The sequence below is a fragment of the Pseudophryne corroboree genome, chromosome 4 (assembly GCF_028390025.1).
Source record: "Pseudophryne corroboree isolate aPseCor3 chromosome 4, aPseCor3.hap2, whole genome shotgun sequence".
Classification (NCBI taxonomy): Eukaryota; Metazoa; Chordata; class Amphibia; order Anura; family Myobatrachidae; genus Pseudophryne; species Pseudophryne corroboree.
Genome location: NC_086447.1, coordinates 497,028,351 through 497,048,004, shown reverse-complemented (window position 1 = coordinate 497,048,004; position 19,654 = coordinate 497,028,351). Strand labels below are relative to the sequence as shown.

Here is a 19,654-nt window from a genome sequence, read left to right as displayed (position 1 = left end):
AGATCGTTCACCTCCCTGTTTGTGGTGTGAATTCCATCTCACTTGTAAGCCGCTGGTGCTGGCGTCTCTCCCACTCGTATCGGCGTGATCTGTGGGCGTTCTGCTTCCTCCCTTCTTTTCTGGTGGTGAGGACGTCACCGCGTTTCGTCCCACAATGCATCAGGACTTCCTCAAGACTTGAGGAAGTCCCGGTGCATTGTGGGATGAAATGCGTTGACAGCAATCTTATCACCTGCATCAGATGTGCCGTGGGTTCTATACTGTACATCATGCTGCTATCTGTGATTGCTACTGCTGACCGTTGAGACCTGCCCGTAGTGGCATTATATCCACCATAACCACTCCCTCTTCAATAGTGTGCCTCCCGACCCGGGGCGGTGACGTCCTCACCACCAGAAAAAGAAGGGAGGAAAAAGCTGCCAGCTGAGTGCAGCGAAACCGGTTAGGTGCTTGTGTTACCCAGCTACAAGTGCACTGGAGAAAGGGTCCGGACCAACCCCTGGACATTACAATCCACCGCATCTCAAGAGGAGCCCAGCAACAGTCTGTGCTAGGAGGTTTCAGACCGCAATGCATGAGGAGCTCACCAGTAAGGGACATTAGGAGCAAATCAACCTCTAACGGTCCAACTGCTGTTTTGCTCCACTGGACTCCCATCCAAATTGGGTATTTTTGCACTGGACTTGATCATCTGCTACAGGGGTGATAATAGGAATGGACTATTCCAGCAAAAATCCTTTGCTCCAGATACACATGGATAGTAACATTCTAATAACCTAATACATGTATTTAGAATTTTTTATTTAACGTGACATGAATGTTTTTATAAATTGTTATTAAATGTGCAATAAATTGTTTTAATAGAGAAATGTATTTGCTCTCTCATATTGTGATACATACCAATATTACTCAGTGCAGCCTCCTATTTGTTGTTTGGTTTCCCTATATAATTGTGGGAATGACTCCCCCTTTGTTCTGAGGCAGCTGCTTAGTAAGGCACCCCACGTCTACAGCGCCCGAATATACCTTGGTATATATTTTTCTATGTCAATAAATACCTTAAACCTATGTATTATTAATTGGCTTTATCTAGTCAATAATTTTTCCCATGTGCTGATTTTGACATGCAGGCAAAGTGTCTGTAGCTGTGGGCAACTGCAGAAGTCTGATTTACTACCGTATGCTAATGTAAGAATCTGTAGAACTAATGTGGGAGTTTATGCATCTGCTATGGGAAACCCATGCCAACTAATAGAGGTGTCCCCGGTCTAGTGACACTCAGTGTGCACTCCATATACCCCACCACACACCGGAGACAACCAAGCTTGAAAGGGGCGGTGCACTAACATAAAGGGGTGTGCCCTTTTAAAATACAATTGCATCACACCAGGTGCATGCTTAGTATCTGCGAAGATGCTGGGCTGCCCCCAGAGACTGGGCTGAGTGCAGTGCCGACTCCTCCTCTGTGACAGAAGCTGAGTTCTGCAGGAGAATATCAGACTGCACCACCAGGCTTCAGTCACTGCGAAGGAGCTAGCATTTTGGTGTCACTCAAACCAGGTAAGGCCCACACCCCCCACAGCCCCATAGTGATGCCACTGCCACCCATTGATTGTATTCCAACTGCTGCACCATTGGTATCAGCACCATTATCATTGGCATCAGTACTTGCACCAGCCTTGTGCTAAGTGCAATAGGGGTGTACTATGACTGGCCAGCTGTTGGGATCCCGACGCCCAGGTCCCGACCGCCAGAATGCCGGCAGCGGGATGAGCGCAAAAGAGCCCCTTGAAGGCTCGCTCTGCTCGCCATGCTGCAGGCACGGTATGACACTATTTATCCTCCCTCCAGTGGTGACTCAAGAGGGAGAATAGTTGTTGGTATTCCGACGTTCGGGATCCTGGCGCTGGTATACTGAGCGCCGGGATCCCGGAAGCTGGTATATCGAGTGCCTCCAGTGCAATAGATCTGTCAGAAACAGACTTCCCTTCCTTGTACACATAACTCATAACTGGTTCTTTGAACTCACATTGTTGCCCCCGGTTGCCACCTTAGTTGTCCAATTTCATGAAAAGACAGATGCAGACAATTTCCATATTTCTCTAACGTCCTAAGTGGATGCTGGGGACTTCGTAAGGACCATGGGGATTAGCGGCTCCGCAGGAGACTGGGCACAACTAAAGAAAGCTTTAGGACTACCTGGTGTGCACTGGCTCCTCCCACTAAGACCCTCCTCCAGACCTCAGTTAGATTCTTGTGCCCGGCTGAGCTGGATGCACACTAGGGGCTCTCCTGAGCTCCTAGAAAGAAAGTATATTTAGGTTTTTTATTTTACAGTGAGATCTGCTGGCACAGCTGTGGGACAGCCGGCTTCTCAGCCCGCGCCTGCCCAGGCGTCTCAAAGGCCATCAGGGGCTCAAAAAAAAATGCCCGTTACCTCAGATGGCAGACACAGATGTCGACACGGAGTCTGACTCCAGTGTCGACGAGGTTGAGACATATACACAATCCACTAGGAACATCCGTTACATGATCTCGGCAATGAAAAATGTGTTACGCATTTCTGACATGAACCCAAGTACCACATAAAAGGGGTTTTATTTTTGGGGAGAAAAAGCAGCCAGTGTTTTGTTCCCCCATCAGATGAATGAATGAAGTGTGTAAAGAAGCGTGGGTTCCCCCGATAAGAAACTGGTAATTTCTAAACAGTTACTGATGGCGTACCATTTCCCACCAGAGGATAGGTCACGCTGGGAGATATCCCCTAGGGTGGATAAGGCGCTCACACGTTTGTCAAAAAAGGTGGCACTGCCGTCTTAGGATACGGCCACCTTGAAGGAGCCTGCTGATAAAAAGCAGGAGACTATCCTGAAGTCTGTATATACACACACTCGGGTTCTATACTGAGACCTGCAATTGCCTCAGCAAAATAGTGCTGCAGCAGCGTGGTCTGATACCCTGTCAGATGATATTAATACTAGACAGGGATAATATTTTGCTAACATAGAGCATTTTAAAGACGTCGTCTTATATATGAAGGATGCACAGAGGGATATTTACCGGCTGGCATCCAGAATTAATGCAATGTCCATTCTGCCAGGAGGGTATTAGAAACCCGGCAGTGGACAGGTGATGCTGCCTTTAAAAGGCACATGGAGATTCTGCCTTATAAGGGTGAGGAATTGTTTGGGGATGGTCTCTGGGACCTCGTATCCACAGCAACAGCTGGGAAGAAAAATTTTTACCTCAGGTTTCCTCACAAAAGCCTAAGAAAGCACCGTATTTTCAGGTACAGTCCTTTCGGCTTCAGAAAAGCAAGCGGGTCAAAGGCGCTTCCTTTCTGCACAGAGACAAGGGAAGAAGGAAACAGCTGCACCCAGTGGCGGATCCAGAGGGGGGGCACTTTTGCCCGTGCCCCCCCTGTCATTTGTGGCTTCCCCCCCGCGTCCCCCGTCCCCCCCCCGCGGCGTCGGCGCCGCACAGGGAGATGACGGGCGCCCGCTGAGATTGTGTTACCAGCGGGGCGCCCGTCTCCCTGCACAGCGGTAGCCAGAGGCAGGAGCTCAGTACTGAGCTCCGGCTTCCGGCGCTGTCACTGCGCCGTGCGCTATGGGAGAGACGTCAGTCATGACGTCTCTCTCATAGTACTGAGGAGAGGACGCCAGCCAGAAGGAGTACTGCAGCGGCGCGGGAACGGGGCTCGGTAAGTATTATGTTTTTTTCTTCCTTAATGCAGCGGGGGCATCTCCTGGGGGAAACTACGGGGGGACATTACTACTGGGGGGGCACCAACAAGGGGCATTACTACTGGGGGGGGCATCAACAAGGGGCATTACTACTGAGGGGGGGCATTACTACTGGGGGCATTGTAACTGGGGGCATCACTACTGGGGGGCAGCTACTGGGGGCATTATTACTGGGGGGGGCAGCTACTGGGGGCATTATTACTGGGGGGCACCTACAGGGGGCATTACTACTTGGGGGCTAAACTACAGGGGCATTACTACTTGGGGGCTAAACTACAGGGGGAGCCAAACTACTGGGGGCATAACTACAGGGGCCAAACTATTGGGGGCATTACTACTTGGGGGCTAAACTACAGGGGCATTACTACTTGGGGGCTAAACTACAGGGGGAGCCAAACTACTGGGGGCATAACTACAGGGGCCAAACTATTGGGGGCATTACTACTGGAGGCTAAACTATAAGGGGGGCATAACTACAGGGGCTAAACTACAATGGGGCAAACTATAGGGGGGCATTACTACTGGTGGCTAAACTACTGGGGTCATAACTGCAGGGGCATTACCACTGGGGGCATAATGACTGGGGGCATTACTACAGGCAACATTACTACTGGGGGCAATACGGGCATTGCATAAGGGACACCACTACTATGGGGTCTATATAAAGGGCACTACCAGTACAGTGGACATTGCATAATGAGCGCTACAACTGTGGGCATTGTATAAGAAGCGCCACCTCACATGCACCGAAGCCGCACGCAAATGTACTTGCCCCTTCCATGGTGCCCCCCCTATCATTTTCTTCTGGATCCGCCCCTGGCTGCACCAGACAGCCAGTTCCCAGGATCAAATATCTTCCCTCGCTTCCTCTGAGTCCACCGCATGACGCTGGGGCTCCACAGGTGGAGACAGGTGCGGTGGGGGCGCGTCTCGGGAACTTCAGGGACCAGTGGGCTTGCCCACAGGTGGATCCCTAGGTTCTGCAAGTAGTATCACAGGGATACAGGCTGGAGTTCGAGGCGACTCCCCCTCGCCGTTACCTCACATCAGCCTTGCCTGCTGCCCTCGGAGAAAGGTAGTACTGGCGGCAATTCACTAGCTGTACTTCCAGCAGGTGAAATCAAGGTACCCCTCCTTCAACAAGGCCGGGGTTACTATTCCAAAATGTTGTGGTACCGAAACCAGACGGTTCGGTGAGACCCATTCTAAAATTGAAATCCTTGAACACTTATATACGAAGGTTCAAGTTCAAAATGGAATCGCTCAGGGCGATTATTGCAAGCCTGGAAAATTTCAGGGTATCACTGGACATCAAGGATGCTTACCTGCATGTCCCTATTTACCCTCTTCACCAGGTGTACCTCAAAATTGTGGTACAGGATTGTCATTACCAATTCCAGACGTTGCCGTTGGTCTGTCCCCGGCACCGAGGGTATTTACCAAGGTAATGGCCGAAGTACTTATCCCGTACTTGGACGATCTCCTTATAAAGGCGGGGTCCAGTGAGCAGTTGTTCGTCGGAGTAGCACTATCTCGGGAAGTGCTACAACAGCACGGCTGGATTCTGAATATTCCAAAGTCGCAGCTGGTTCCTACGACGCGTCTACTGCTCCTGGGTATGGTTCTGGACACAGAACAGGATAAAAAGGGTTTCTCCCGGAGGAGAAGTCCAAAGAGTTGGCGTCTCTAGACGGAGACCTCCTAATACAAATACAGGTGTCGGTGCATCAATGCACGCGAGCCTTGGGAAAGATGGTAGCTTCTTATGAAGAATTTCCATTCGCCAGGTCCCATGCAAGGATCTTCCAGTGGGATCTGTTGGACAAGTGGTCCGGGTCGCATCTTCAGATGCATCGGCGGATAACCCTGTCTCCAAGGGCCAGGGTGTCGCTGTGGTGGTGACTGCAGAGTGCTCATCTTCTAGGGGGCCGCAGATTCGGCATACAGGACTGGGTCCTGGTGACCACGGATGCCAGCCTTCAAGGCTGGGGGGCAGTCACACAGGGAAGAAACTTCCAAGGCCTATGGAAAAGTCAGGAGACTTCCCTACACATAAATGGTCTGGAACTATGGGCCATTTACAATGCCCTAAGTCAGGCTAGACCCCTGCTTCAACACCGGCCGGTGCTGATCCAGTCAGACAACATCACGGCGGTCGCTCATGTAAACCGACAGGGCGGCACAAGAAGCAGGATGGCGATGGCAGAAGCCACAAGGATTCTCCGATGGGCGGAAAATCATGTGTTAGCACTGTCAGCAGTGTTCATTCCCGGAGTGGACAACTGAGAAGCAGACTTTCTCAGCAGACACGACCTCCACCCGGGAGAGTGGGGACTTCATCCAGAAGTCTTCCAAATGATTGTACACCGTTGGGAAAGGCCACAGGTGGACAGGATGGCGTTCCGCCTCAACAAAAAGCTACAAAGATATTGCGCCAGGTCAAGGGACCCTCAGGCGATAGCTGTGGACGCTCTGGTAACACCGTGGGTGTACCAGTCGGTGTATGTGTTCCCTTCTCTGCCTCTCATACCCAGGGTAATGAGAATGATAAGAAGGAGAGGAGTAAGAACTATACTCATTGTTCCGGGTGGCCAAGAAGAGCTTGGTACCCAGAACTCCAAGAAATGATCTCAGAGGACCCATGGCCTCTGCCGCTCAGACAGGACCTGCTGCAGCAGGGGGCCTGTTTGTTCCAAGACGTACCGCGGCTGCGTTTGACGGCATGGCGGTTGAACGCCGGATCCTGAAGGAAAAGGGCATTCCGAAGGAAGTTATCCCTACGCTATTTAAAGCTAGGAAAGAAGTGAACGCAAACCATTATCACCGCATATGGCGGAAATATGTTGCATGCTGTGAGGCCAGTAAGGCCCCAAAGGAGGAATTTCAGCTAGGTCGATTTCTGCACTTCCTACAAGTCAGAGGTGACTATGGGCCTAAAATTGGGTTCCATTAAGGTCCAGATTTCGGCTCTATCGATTTTCTTCCAAAATAGAACTGGCTTCACTGCCTGAAGTTCAGACTTTTGTTAAGGGAGTGCTGCATAGTCAGCCCCCGTTTGTGCCTCCAGTGGCACCGTGGGATCTCAACGTAGTGTTGGATTTCCTGAAGTCGCATTGAGTTGAGCCACTTAAATCCGTGGAGCTACAATACCTCACGTGGAAAGTGGTCATGCTGTGGGCCTTAGCGTCGGCCAGGCGTGTATCAGAATTGGCGGCTTTGTCATGCAAAAGCCCTTATCTGTATTTTATATGGATAAGGCGGAATTGAGGACTCGTTCCCAATTCCTTCCTAAGGTGTAGCAGTTTTTCATGTGAACCAACCTATTGTGGTGCCTGCGGCTACTTGGGACTTGGAGGATTCCAAGTTTCTGGACGTAGTCAGGGCCCTGGAAAGTATATGTTTCCAGGACGGCTGGAGTCAGGAAAACTGACTCGCTATTTATCCTGTATGCACCCAACAAGCTGGGTGCTCCTGCTTCTAAGCAGACTATTGCTCGCTGGATCTATAGCACGATTCAACTTGCACATTCTGCGGCTGGACTGCCGCACCCTAAATCTGTAAAAGCCCATTCCCCGAGGAAGGTGGGCTCTTCTTGGGCGGCTGCCCGAGGGGTCTCGGCTTTACAAATTTGCCGAGCTGTTACTTGGTCGGGTTCAAACACTCTTGCAAGAGTCTACAAGTTTGATACCCTGGCTGAGGAGGACCTAGAGTTTGCTCATTCGGTGCTGCAGAGTCATCCGCACTCTCCCGCCCGTTTGGGAGCTTTGGTATAATCCCCATGGTCCTTACGGAGTCCCCAGCATCCACTTAGGACGTTAGAGAAAATAAGATTTTACTCGCCGGTAAATCTATTTCTCGTAGTCCGTAGTGGATGCTGGGCGCCCATCCCAAGTGCGGATTGTCTGCAATACTTGTATATAGTTATTGCCTAACTAAAGGGTTATTGTTGAGCCATCTGTTGAGACGCTCAGTTGTTATCATACTGTTAACTGGGTATAGTATCACGAGTTATACGGTGTGATTGGTGTGGCTGGTATGAGTCTTACCCGGGATTCAAAATCCTTCCTTATTGTGTCAGCTCTTCCGGGCACAGTATCCTAACTGAGGTCTGGAGGAGGGTCTTAGTGGGAGGAGCCAGTGCACACCAGGTAGTCCTAAAGCTTTCTTTAGTTGTGCCCAGTCTCCTGCGGAGCCGCTAATCCCCATGGTCCTTACGGAGTCCCCAGCATCCACTACGGACTACGAGAAATAGATTTACCGGTGAGTAAAATCTTATTATTTGCATCTGAGTATGGGCTGTATGCAAACACTCATCATTTGTATCCTTGCAAAGATCTGTCTGACTCAGAGTCAGCCTCATTATTTTATTGATCACATCGCACATGAGTTTCATGATGAGGGAAAAGCTATTCAATTAAATAGCCTTTTTCCCACATCTAAATGTTTGGGATTCAGGAATCAGAAACTCACTGATTCCACATAAATTGTGGAATCAATGTTTTTTTTCCACACGAGAACCCCCAATTTTGTCATTTTTATGCAATCCTTTTCTCACAGCTCATGGAACTGCAAGGTTCTGTCTGACAACAGGCATTCATATTCAGGGTAATACCCACTAAGAGGAATGTCCCAGCACGGCAAATTAACCTGCAGGGTTTAATTGAATACCCCCTTAATGTTACTCTTCTTAGGGTAATAAATACAACTGTTGCAAGCAATGTTAACTTTGTTTTGCAGGAACAGATCAGAAGACATCTCCTCTGGGCAACTGGGTAAGTTCATGATATACATGTCCTAAAAATAAAATTACACTTACAGAATCAAACATAAACAAATTTTCTTACTGTTATATACTATTTCATCACTTTAACTACATTGTAGCTCTCTGAAAATTTACTCTTTTGCAGGAAAACAGTCTACTGTACAATAATTTATACCTATATACCTACCTAAACAACCCCAACCCTTTCCCTACCCTGCTAGCTACCACATCCATATTTATACTGCAGTATAAATTTCCTCAAAACAATGATACATTCTTTTGGGTATAAACCTAGGTTTATGAGTTTCCTTTCAGAATCTGTCATGAGTCCAGGGTAGAAAATGACTGAAGTCTGCAATATTAGTTACTGTATTGTAAGCTTTAACTGTACTGATGGAGTTACTATTATGGTCAGGAAGGAAGGAGCTAAGGGGGATATATTGATTGCATTGTTCTGAGGGCAGGTAGAAAAGGGTTATGGGGTAGATTGCATTGTGTTGAAGCTAGTAGGCATGAATGGGTTAAGGAGCAGATTGCATTATGTCTGATGGCAGATGGAAAGGGTAGATTGCATTGAGCTTGGGCAAATAGGTAAGGATGGTTAAAAGGCATATTGAAATATGTAGGAGGGTGTTAAAAAGCAGCTTTCACTGTGCTGAGGGCAGGTAGGAGCGTGTTAAGGGGCAGCTTGCACTGTGCTGAAGACAGGTAAGAGGGTGCTGAGGGGTGGATTGCACAGTGCTGTGGGCAGGAAGGAAAGGGCTATAGGGAAGATTGCACTGTTCTGAGGACAGGCAGGAGGGTGCTGAGGGGCAAATTGCACTATGCTGTGGGCAAGTAGGAGGGTGCTAAGGGGCAGAGTGCACAGTGCTGTGGGCAGGTAAGAATGGGCTATGGAGAAGATGTACTGTGCTGAGGGCAGGTAGGAGGGTGCTGAGGGGCAAATTGCATGGTGCTGTGGGGAATTAGGAAGTGAGATGGTGTGGCTGAGAGAAGCAGGGGGCAGGAAGTGACACAGGAGGCACGAGTCTGGTGAACCACTGCTGTATGATGATGACCTTGTTAATATTTCTGCAGGCATCTTCCAGACAATGTGATATTCTATACTATAGTGAATACTGACTGATGATGCAATCTTCCCAGGGAGGATACATTTCTTTGGAGGTTCCGCATTGACATGCCCCATTTTCAGTGCCCATACGCCTTCCAGCATGTGGCCATGCCCATTTTTCTTCAAGCGCCTTTGAAGCATGCACATAGTTTTTTTTTGGGGGGGCGGCACCATTCTTCATCTTGCCCTTGGTGCCAGAGACCCTAATTATGCCTTTAGTAGTGTGCAGTGGTTTATTGGACTCAGAATAAAAAATCCTTGTATACACACTGACGTATCGGGAGGCCAACTCAATGTCACTCCTTGGGCGTCTGTGTGTAGACAATATCTCAGGTGCACCAGTATACTAGTTCAAATAAATGTTGCCTTATTCACAATTAAGGAAAAGGAACTGAATTTTGTATCGATTACCACTTATTAAAAAACAAGCTGCTCCCACTTACGGCTAGAAGTATACCATACAACAATCACAAATAAATAATAAAAAGAGCGCTAAGCACCTGCTATGTCTATAAATTAATTATGCAAGCAGAGAAAGATACTTATAATATTTTTTGCATTGTATAAAATTTATTACACATAAAAAATTAAATATTATAATCTTTCATAACTTTTGCATTCATCATAGGTTCACATAAAAATGAAAACTAGATATTATAATCTTATCAATTTTCATATATATCACAGATTCACATTGATGGGAACACTCAACGCTAGATGGTAACTGTAAATAGCTATTGGGACAGTCCTTGGTCTCCAACTCAGATAGAATACATATGTTGCCACTCCTAGTAACGATTTTTGTTTTATATCACATAACCATGGTTAGTAATTTTGTAGCGTTATTAATTCCAGGATCTGATTCAAGTACTGAATTTTTGATTAGTGGACTCAGTCAATTATGGCTCATGAGGTATTTAAATGTCCAGATTTTAATTACAGGGATATCATGAAATATTGTTGCTCACCTCCCCAGCAGCAGGGTTTTAGATGTAAAGCTCCGGGAGGCGCAGTGCCCGGCTGCGGCTGCGCGCCGCTCGATGTATCTCTGCCGGAGTCGCGTATTCCCAGAGTGGTAGCAGCTTCACGTACTGACCTCAAAGCTTCCAGTTAGAAGGGTGAGAAGGCAGCTCTCCGCTGTGGCTACACGCCGCTCAGCTTCTCCTCATTAATACTTTTAAGGGAGCTTCTCACCAAGGTTTGGGTTGGAGATTTTTGCCAAGATGTCGGTTCTGTAGTCCCAGGCGTTGGTGTTCCAAGATGTAGTGTAGAATAGGTCCTTAACGCGTTTCTCCATTATATCAATTGAACGGTTTCATCAGAAGGTGTCCATCACTTATTCCTATCCTAGTATTTAAACACTGCTTCCACCAATCATAGACTAGTGCTCATTATAGACTGCAGGTGTACTACAGGTGTTATCTAAATAGATAGTTCAATCTAAGGCAATCTTTATTATAGCAGCACTTGCTAGGAACTATATCCTTTATAGCTAAATAATATAATCCACATTATAATTAAAAGAAGGGAAATTCACAGTCTCTATGTTATGATTCCCGTACTCCAGACCAGAGGAGATCTAATGGCAGAGGTCTGAGTACTGGGAAGATTTGCTGGTTGTGGGAGCAGGAGAGCCTAGTAACCCCTGGCGCCCTAACTCCGTTGTCTCGCCCGTGTTATCAGAAATCCCCTGCGAGACTATGGTTGCTTGAGCCCATGGCAGCCGCGTTCGAAGGGCGGATTATGTCTGCCCAACCCCGATGCCCCCTCAGGTCTTAATGGGAGACAAAGGGAAATCCGAGACAGGGTGATAACAAGGGGCCCTCTGACTAAGCAACCAGGCCAGGGGTTACAAGCTAACTAACTTAAACCAAGGTATGTGCGGACTAGCCGCCAGGGAAAAGGACAACCAAAGATCCACTGATCCGTTACTCCTATCCAGCACCGCTGGATACCAGAGTGGATCTGTGGGAGCGGAATCCTCCGCAAAAGCTCCAGAACACAAACTAAATAATAAACAGTAAGCGGACAAGCCGCAACACACGGCTGCGCCGCGACTCACGAACACCACAGGATGTTAAAGGTGCTCGGTCAGACTCCAGGAATAGATGACAAATATCCGAGTACAGGACCACTGAGGACAGGAACAACCGGATAGAGCAGGACTGGAAACTCTCTGCAACTGACAAAGGCAAACAGGAAGCTATCACCGGCGTCTGTGAGAAGTCCAAAGGGTGCTTATAAGTGTGAGCTCCCCAATCAGGAGCCAGACTGGGTCATCACAATTAATGCCGTGCAGCTTGCATGCTGCACGGCCAGCACACCATGATACAATTAGAACAGACCCAGCAACGGGGAACGCGGCCCGAACGTGGCGTCCCCGTTGCTAGGGTCAGAGCGGCTCCGTGCGCCCGGCGTCTAGCGTTGCCAGGGAGCCGGCGGCTGTACGTGCACGGCGTCCCTGGTTGCTAGGCGCCGGGTCGCACCGACGAGCGGACCCCGGCGCCTAACAGTACCCCCCCCTTGAGGAGGGGTCAAGGAACCCCTAAAGCCAGGTTTCTGAGGAAATTCTCGAAAAAATGCCCTTTTGAGCCTCGGGGCATGAAGATCCTCATCCAGGACCCAAGACCTTTCCTCTGGCCCATAACCTCTCCAATGTACCAAAAAATAAAGCCGACCCCGGGACAACTTGGAATCGAGAACCTTCTCCACCAAGAACTCCTGCTGACCCTGTACATTTATAGGTGATCTCCCCTGAGATATTTTACGAGGAAATCTACTGGACGAAACATATGGTTTCAGCAATGAGCAATGGAAGGTATTTCCGATCCGTAAAGTTTTTGGTAAACGTAACCGGAAAGCAACTGGATTGACTTTTTTGATAATGTGAAATGGTCCAATAAATTTAGGACCCAATCTGGCTGAGGTTTGTCGAAGTTTAATGTTGCGAGTCGACAACCACACCTTATCTCCTACTTTAAAAGTGCACGGCCGCCGGAGCCTGTCAGAAAATCTTTTTTCCCGGAATGCCGCTTTTCTGAGAGCCAGGTGCACTTTTCTCCAAATAAGTTTAAGATGAGAGGTCAGGGCCAGTGAGGAGACAGAGGAATGTTGAAAAAATGAATTAGCTCTGGGGTGAAAACCAAAAACTGCAAAAAATGGAGACACATTGGTGGAAGAATGACAGGCATTATTATAAGCAAACTCCGCCAATGGAAGAAACTCCGACCAGTCATTTTGGAGTTTGGCCGAGTACAAACGCAAATATTGTTTTAGAGATTGATTAACTCGCTCAGTCTGCCCATTGGATTGGGGATGATAGCCGGACGTTAAAGATAACTTCATCTTTAATGAAGCACAAAAAGACTTCCAAAATTGTGCAATGAATTGTGGACCCCGATCAGAAACAATATCAGTGGGTAAGCCATGGAGTCTGAAAACATGGCGGAGGAACAAGACTGCCAATCCCTGGGCAGATGGCAATCGGGGAAGAGCAATGAAATGGGCCATTTTGCTAAAACGGTCCACTACCACCCATATGACTCGACATCCGGCTGACAGAGGGAGGTCCACCACAAAATCCATGGAGATATGCGACCATGGCCTAAGAGGAACATTCAAGGGCATAAGTTGACCGATGGGTAAAGAACGGGGAACTTTTTGCTGTGCACAGACCTGACACGAAAAAACAAACTCTTTAATGTCTTTGGAAAGACCAGGCCACCATACTGAGCGGGAGACTAATTCCAAAGTCTTAGCGATTCCCGGATGCCCGGCAACTTTGCTATCATGAAACTCCGTCAAAACAGTTGCTCTCAAAAACTCAGGGACAAAAAGACGACCAGCAGGAGTATTTCCAGGAGCTTGATGTTGAAGCAGCTTTAACTGGGAAAATACATCCTGTGTGAGGCCTGCCCGAATGGTTGAGGACGGCAGTATGGGAGTAACAGGACTGTTGTCTTGAACTGGAAGAAAACTGCGTGACAGGGCATCTGCCTTAGTATTCTTGGAACCTGGCCTGAAGGTGATAATGAATTTGAAACGAGTAAAAAATAAAGCCCAACGAGCCTGCCGGGCATTCAGTCGCTTAGCTGATTCAATGTATTGAAGATTTTTGTGATCAGTCAAAACTGAAATAGTATGAGTCGCTCCTTCAAGCCAATGTCTCCACTCCTCGAAAGCCCATTTAATAGCCAGCAATTCCCGGTTACCAACATCGTAGTTGGATTCTGCAGATGAGAATTTCCTGGACATAAAGGCACAAGGATGTAATTCAAGGGAATCCGGATCCTTCTGAGATAGGATAGCCCCCACTCCAACCTCCGAGGCATCAACCTCAACAATGAAAGGCAATTCTGGGTTGGGATGTCTGAGGACAGGGGCTGAGACAAAGGCTTGTTTCAAGGCCTGAAAAGATAACTCAGCTTCACGTGACCAATTGGTAGGATCTGCTCCCTTCTTAGTTAGTGCCACAATGGGAGCAACTAGGTCAGAGAAAGAGTGAATAAATCTTCTATAGTAGTTCGCAAACCCTAAAAAGCGCTGAATTGCTTTTAAGTTGGTGGGTTGCGCCCAACTAAGGATGGCTTGGAGCTTCTTTGGTTCCATACAGAATCCCCGAGGGGAAATAATGTACCCTAAAAAGGATACCTCCGTAACATGAAATTCACACTTCTCCAGCTTGGCATACAGGTGATTTTCACGTAATTTTTTTAGAACTTGACGCACCTGGGTAACATGTTGTTCTACAGAATCAGAATATATCAAAATATCGTCTAAGTAGACTACAACGAACCTTCCAAGAAATTCACGGAGCACATCGTTAATGAGATCCTGGAAGACTGCCGGGGCGTTAGACAGGCCAAATGGCATGACCAGATACTCATAGTGGCCTGACTGAGTACTGAATGCCGTTTTCCACTCATCCCCTGACTTGATTCTGATGAGGTTATATGCTCCTCTCAGGTCAATCTTAGAAAAAATCACAGCCGAACGTAGCTGATCAAAGAGGACAGAGATCAGCGGCAGAGGGTAAGTATTCTTTACTGAGATTTTATTCAAAGCTCTAAAATCAATGCAGGGTCTGAGAGAACCATCCTTCTTCTCTACGAAGAAGAAACCTGCACTTAAAGGGGATTTGGATGGCCTGATAAATCCTTTCCCAAGGCTTTCTTTCACATACTCATTCATGGCCACAGTTTCAGGACCAGACAATGCATATAACCTTCCTTTAGGCAACGTGGCACCAGGAATTAGCTCAATGGCACAATCATAAGGCCTATGGGGAGGCAGAATATCCGCATTGCCCTTGGAAAATACATCAACAAAATCCTGGTATTCCACAGGAATGGGTGCGGGAACGGCGGCAGCTACTCGGATAGGAAGCGTAATACATTCTTTATTACAGATGGTACCCCATTGTAAGATCTCCCCCGACTGCCAATCAATGATGGGATTATGAAAGGCCAGCCAAGGGTGACCCAGAACCACAGGAACTGCTGGACAATGGGTAAGGAAAAACTCAATCTTTTCAGAATGTAGAGCTCCTACCGAAAGAAAAACAGGAGGTGTACAGAGAGAAATAACCCCATTGGACAAGGGACTCCCATCTAAACCATGCATGGTGACACACCTACCCAAGGTTAACTGAGGAATACCTAAGGCCTTGGCCCATGTTAAATCCATAAAGTTCCCTGCAGCTCCACTGTCCACAAAAGCAGAGACCGAGGAACAGAGGCTGCCAAAGGAAACTTTAGCAGGAACTAACAGTGAATTATTTGAGGAGATAAGCTGCAGACCAAAGTGAACCCCCTCACAACTCACTTGGTCGGGAAGTTTCCCGACTTGTTCGGACAACTACGGGCAAAATGTCCCTTACCTCCACAGTATAAACAAAGACCAGAATTTTGCCTCCTGGTTCTTTCTTCAGGAGACAATTTGGAGAGACCTATCTGCATAGGCTCCTCCATGTCCACAGGGATGGAAAAAACACAAGGAGTAGACCCGACAGACGCTCCTTTTTCAGCCCTCCGCTCTCTGAGCCGACGATCTATCTTAATAGAGAGCTCCATGAGTTTATCGAGAGTCTCAGGAGCGGGATACTGAAGGAGACTGTCTTTAATAGATTCAGATAAGCCGAGGCGAAACTGACTGCGCAGGGCTGGGTCATTCCATCCACAGTCGTTCGACCAACGGCGAAACTCCGTACAATAAATCTCTGCGGGATTCCTACCCTGTCTGAGAGCACGCAACTGACTCTCAGCGGACGCCTCTCTATCAGGGTCGTCATACAGTAGCCCTAACGATTTTAAAAAGGCGTCTACAGACAATAAGGCTGGATCGTCTGTCTTTAAACCAAAAGCCCAGGTCTGAGGATCCCCCTGAAGCAGAGAAATAATAATTCCAACCCGCTGAGCCTCCGTACCTGAGGAGACTGGTCTTAAACGAAAATAAAGTTTACAAGACTCTTTAAAATTAAAAAACTGTTTTCTATCCCCAGAAAAACGGTCAGGCAGATGCATCTTTGGTTCAGGAATGACCCTCGTGGAAGTCCGTAACAGATCTTCCTGTGACCTCACCCGGAGGGACAGATCCTGAACCATCTGAGTAAGTTCTTGAATCTGACTAACTAGAAGCTGGCCAGGATTTGGCCCAACACCGGTGGGATTCATGAGGCCGACAAAAATCTCCCAACTGAATAAGTAAAAAAAAATCAACTCCTGTTAATTTTAATTTTCTTTTTTTTTGTCTGGCCGGTGATAATGTTATGATTCCCGTACTCCAGACCAGAGGAGATCTAATGGCAGAGGTCTGAGTACTGGGAAGATTTGCTGGTTGTGGGAGCAGGAGAGCCTAGTAACCCCTGGCGCCCTAACTCCGTTGTCTCGCCCGTGTTATCAGAAATCCCCTGCGAGACTATGGTTGCTTGAGCCCATGGCAGCCGCGTTCGAAGGGCGGATTATGTCTGCCCAACCCCGATGCCCCCTCAGGTCTTAATGGGAGACAAAGGGAAATCCGAGACAGGGTGATAACAAGGGGCCCTCTGACTAAGCAACCAGGCCAGGGGTTACAAGCTAACTAACTTAAACCAAGGTATGTGCGGACTAGCCGCCAGGGAAAAGGACAACCAAAGATCCACTGATCCGTTACTCCTATCCAGCACCGCTGGATACCAGAGTGGATCTGTGGGAGCGGAATCCTCCGCAAAAGCTCCAGAACACAAACTAAATAATAAACAGTAAGCGGACAAGCCGCAACACACGGCTGCGCCGCGACTCACGAACACCACAGGATGTTAAAGGTGCTCGGTCAGACTCCAGGAATAGATGACAAATATCCGAGTACAGGACCACTGAGGACAGGAACAACCGGATAGAGCAGGACTGGAAACTCTCTGCAACTGACAAAGGCAAACAGGAAGCTATCACCGGCGTCTGTGAGAAGTCCAAAGGGTGCTTATAAGTGTGAGCTCCCCAATCAGGAGCCAGACTGGGTCATCACAATTAATGCCGTGCAGCTTGCATGCTGCACGGCCAGCACACCATGATACAATTAGAACAGACCCAGCAACGGGGAACGCGGCCCGAACGTGGCGTCCCCGTTGCTAGGGTCAGAGCGGCTCCGTGTGCCCGGCGTCTAGCGTTGCCAGGGAGCCGGCGGCTGTACGCGCACGGCGTCCCTGGTTGCTAGGCGCCGGGCCGCACCGACGAGCGGACCCCGGCGCCTAACACTCTAACCCATTCAAAGAAACTGCACCCCCTCCAGATTAAATTAATAGTTTAATAAATAAATTATATCTGGCAACACGTAGGCAACGGAGAACAAACGAATATTAGAGAATAATTCAGAAACAAATGGAAGTGGGACACTATCCATTATTACAGGCTGCTATAGCCTAACGGTCAGGGCCATCGCCCCACAAGTCACAGCAGCATTACATCCCAGGTTCGAATCCCACCTCCCACCACAGTTCACCATTTATCAAAATTCCTCTCATTATTATTTTAGTTTTTTTATATATTAAAAAAAAAATTTTTGGGAGAATAATAGCATAATAATGAGAGGAATTTTGATAAATGGTGAACTGTGGTGGGAGGTGGGATTCGAACCTGGGATGTAATGCTGCTGTGACTTGTGGGGCGATGGCCCTGACCGTTAGGCTATAGCAGCCTGTAATAATGGATAGTGTCCTACTTCCATTTGTTTCTGAATTATTCTCTAATATTCGTTTGTTCTCCGTTGCCTACGTGTTGCCAGATATAATTTATTTATTAAACTATTAATTTAATCTGGAGGGGTGCAGTTTCTTTGAATGGGTTAGAGACTGTGAATTTCCCTTCTTTTAATTATAATGTGGATTATATTATTTAGCTATAAAGGATATAGTTCCTAGCAAGCGCCTGTAATAATGGATAATGTCCCACTTCCATTTGTTTCTGAATTATTCTCTAATATTCATTTGTTCTCCGTTGCCTACATGTTGCCAGATATAATTTATTTATTAAACTATTAATTTAATCTGGAGGGGTGCAGTTTCTTTGAATGGGTTAGAGACTGTGAATTTCCCTTCTTTTAATTATAATGTGGATTATATTATTTAGCTATAAAGGATATAGTTCCTAGCAAGTGCTGCTATAATAAAGATTGCCTTAGATTGAACTATCTATTTAGATAACACCTGTAGTACACCTGCAGTCTATAATGAGCACTAGTCTATGATTGGTGGAAGCAGTGTTTAAATACTAGGATAGGAATAAGTGATGGACACCTTCTGATGATACCGTTCAATTGATATAACGGAGAAACGCGTTAAGGACCTATTCCACACTCCATCTGGGAACACCAACGCCTGGGACTACAGAACCAACATCTTGGCAAAAATCTCCAACCCAAACCTTGGTGAGAAGCTCCCTTAAAAGTATTAATGAGGAGAAGCTGAGCGGCGTGTAGCCACAGCGGAGAGCTGCCTTCTCACCCTTCTAACTGGAAGCTTTGAGGTCAGTACGTGAAGCTGCTACAACTCCGGGAATACGCGACTCCGGCAGAGATACATCGAGCGGCGCGCAGCCGGGCACTGCGTCTCCCGGAGCTTTACATCTAAAACCCTGCTGCTGGGGAGGTGAGCAACAATATTTCACGATATCCCTGTAATTAAAATCTGGGATATTTAAATACCTCATGAGCCATAATTGACTGAGTCCACTAATCAAAAATTCAGTACTTGAATCAGATCCTGGAATTAATAACGCTACAAAATTACTAAACCATGGTTATGTGATATAAAACAAAAATCGTTACTAGGAGTGGCAACATATGTATTCTATCTGAGTTGGAGACCAAGGACTGTCCCAATAGCTATTTACAGTTACCATCTAGCATTGAGTGTTCCCATCAATGTGAATCTGTGATATATATGAAAATTGATAAGATTATAATATCTAGTTTTCATTTTTATGTGAACCTATGATGAATGCAAAAGTTATGAAAGATTATAATATTTAATTTTTTATGTGTAATAAATTTTCTACAATGCAAAAAATATTATAAGTATCTTTCTCTGCTTGCATAATTAATTTATAGACATAGCAGGTGCTTAGCGCTCTTTTTATTATTTATTTGTTTATTGGACTCACCACTCATGTGACTGCATAACTGGAGTTCCTCCTTGCTATCACACAGGGATGAGCAGACTTTGACAGGTACCGTAGATCCAGCCCTTCCTGGCTGATGAACACCTCAAAGTTGTTCCTAATGCTGGCCAGTATCTCGACAGATCGTGGTATTTTTACCCTACTCTTAACCCTAATCCTAACTCACTCCTCCTGAATCCTAAATCCTAACCTCCCCATCCCGCAGTTTAACCCTAACCACTCTCTCCCACCACTAACCCTAACCATCTACACCCACAGCCTAACCTTAATCTCCCCCACTCTGTAGTGCCTAATCCTAACTCCAACCACACTAATAACTCTGGGAGCTGTCAGGATACTGACTTGGGATCCAGACTGCTGGGATTTTGGCTGCATCTCAGTTTAT

General features: G+C 47.2%; 1 long non-coding RNA gene across 1 annotated transcript in view; it reads left to right on the top strand.

The window, feature by feature from the left end:
* LOC134911545 (uncharacterized) overlaps positions 1-19,654 on the top strand; it is a 157,803-nt gene that overhangs the window by 121,526 nt on the left and 16,623 nt on the right. Inside the window, exon 2 of the long non-coding RNA XR_010176658.1 lies at positions 8,484-8,518. This is a non-coding gene — a long non-coding RNA (uncharacterized LOC134911545). The remainder of the gene's footprint in view (positions 1-8,483; positions 8,519-19,654) is intronic.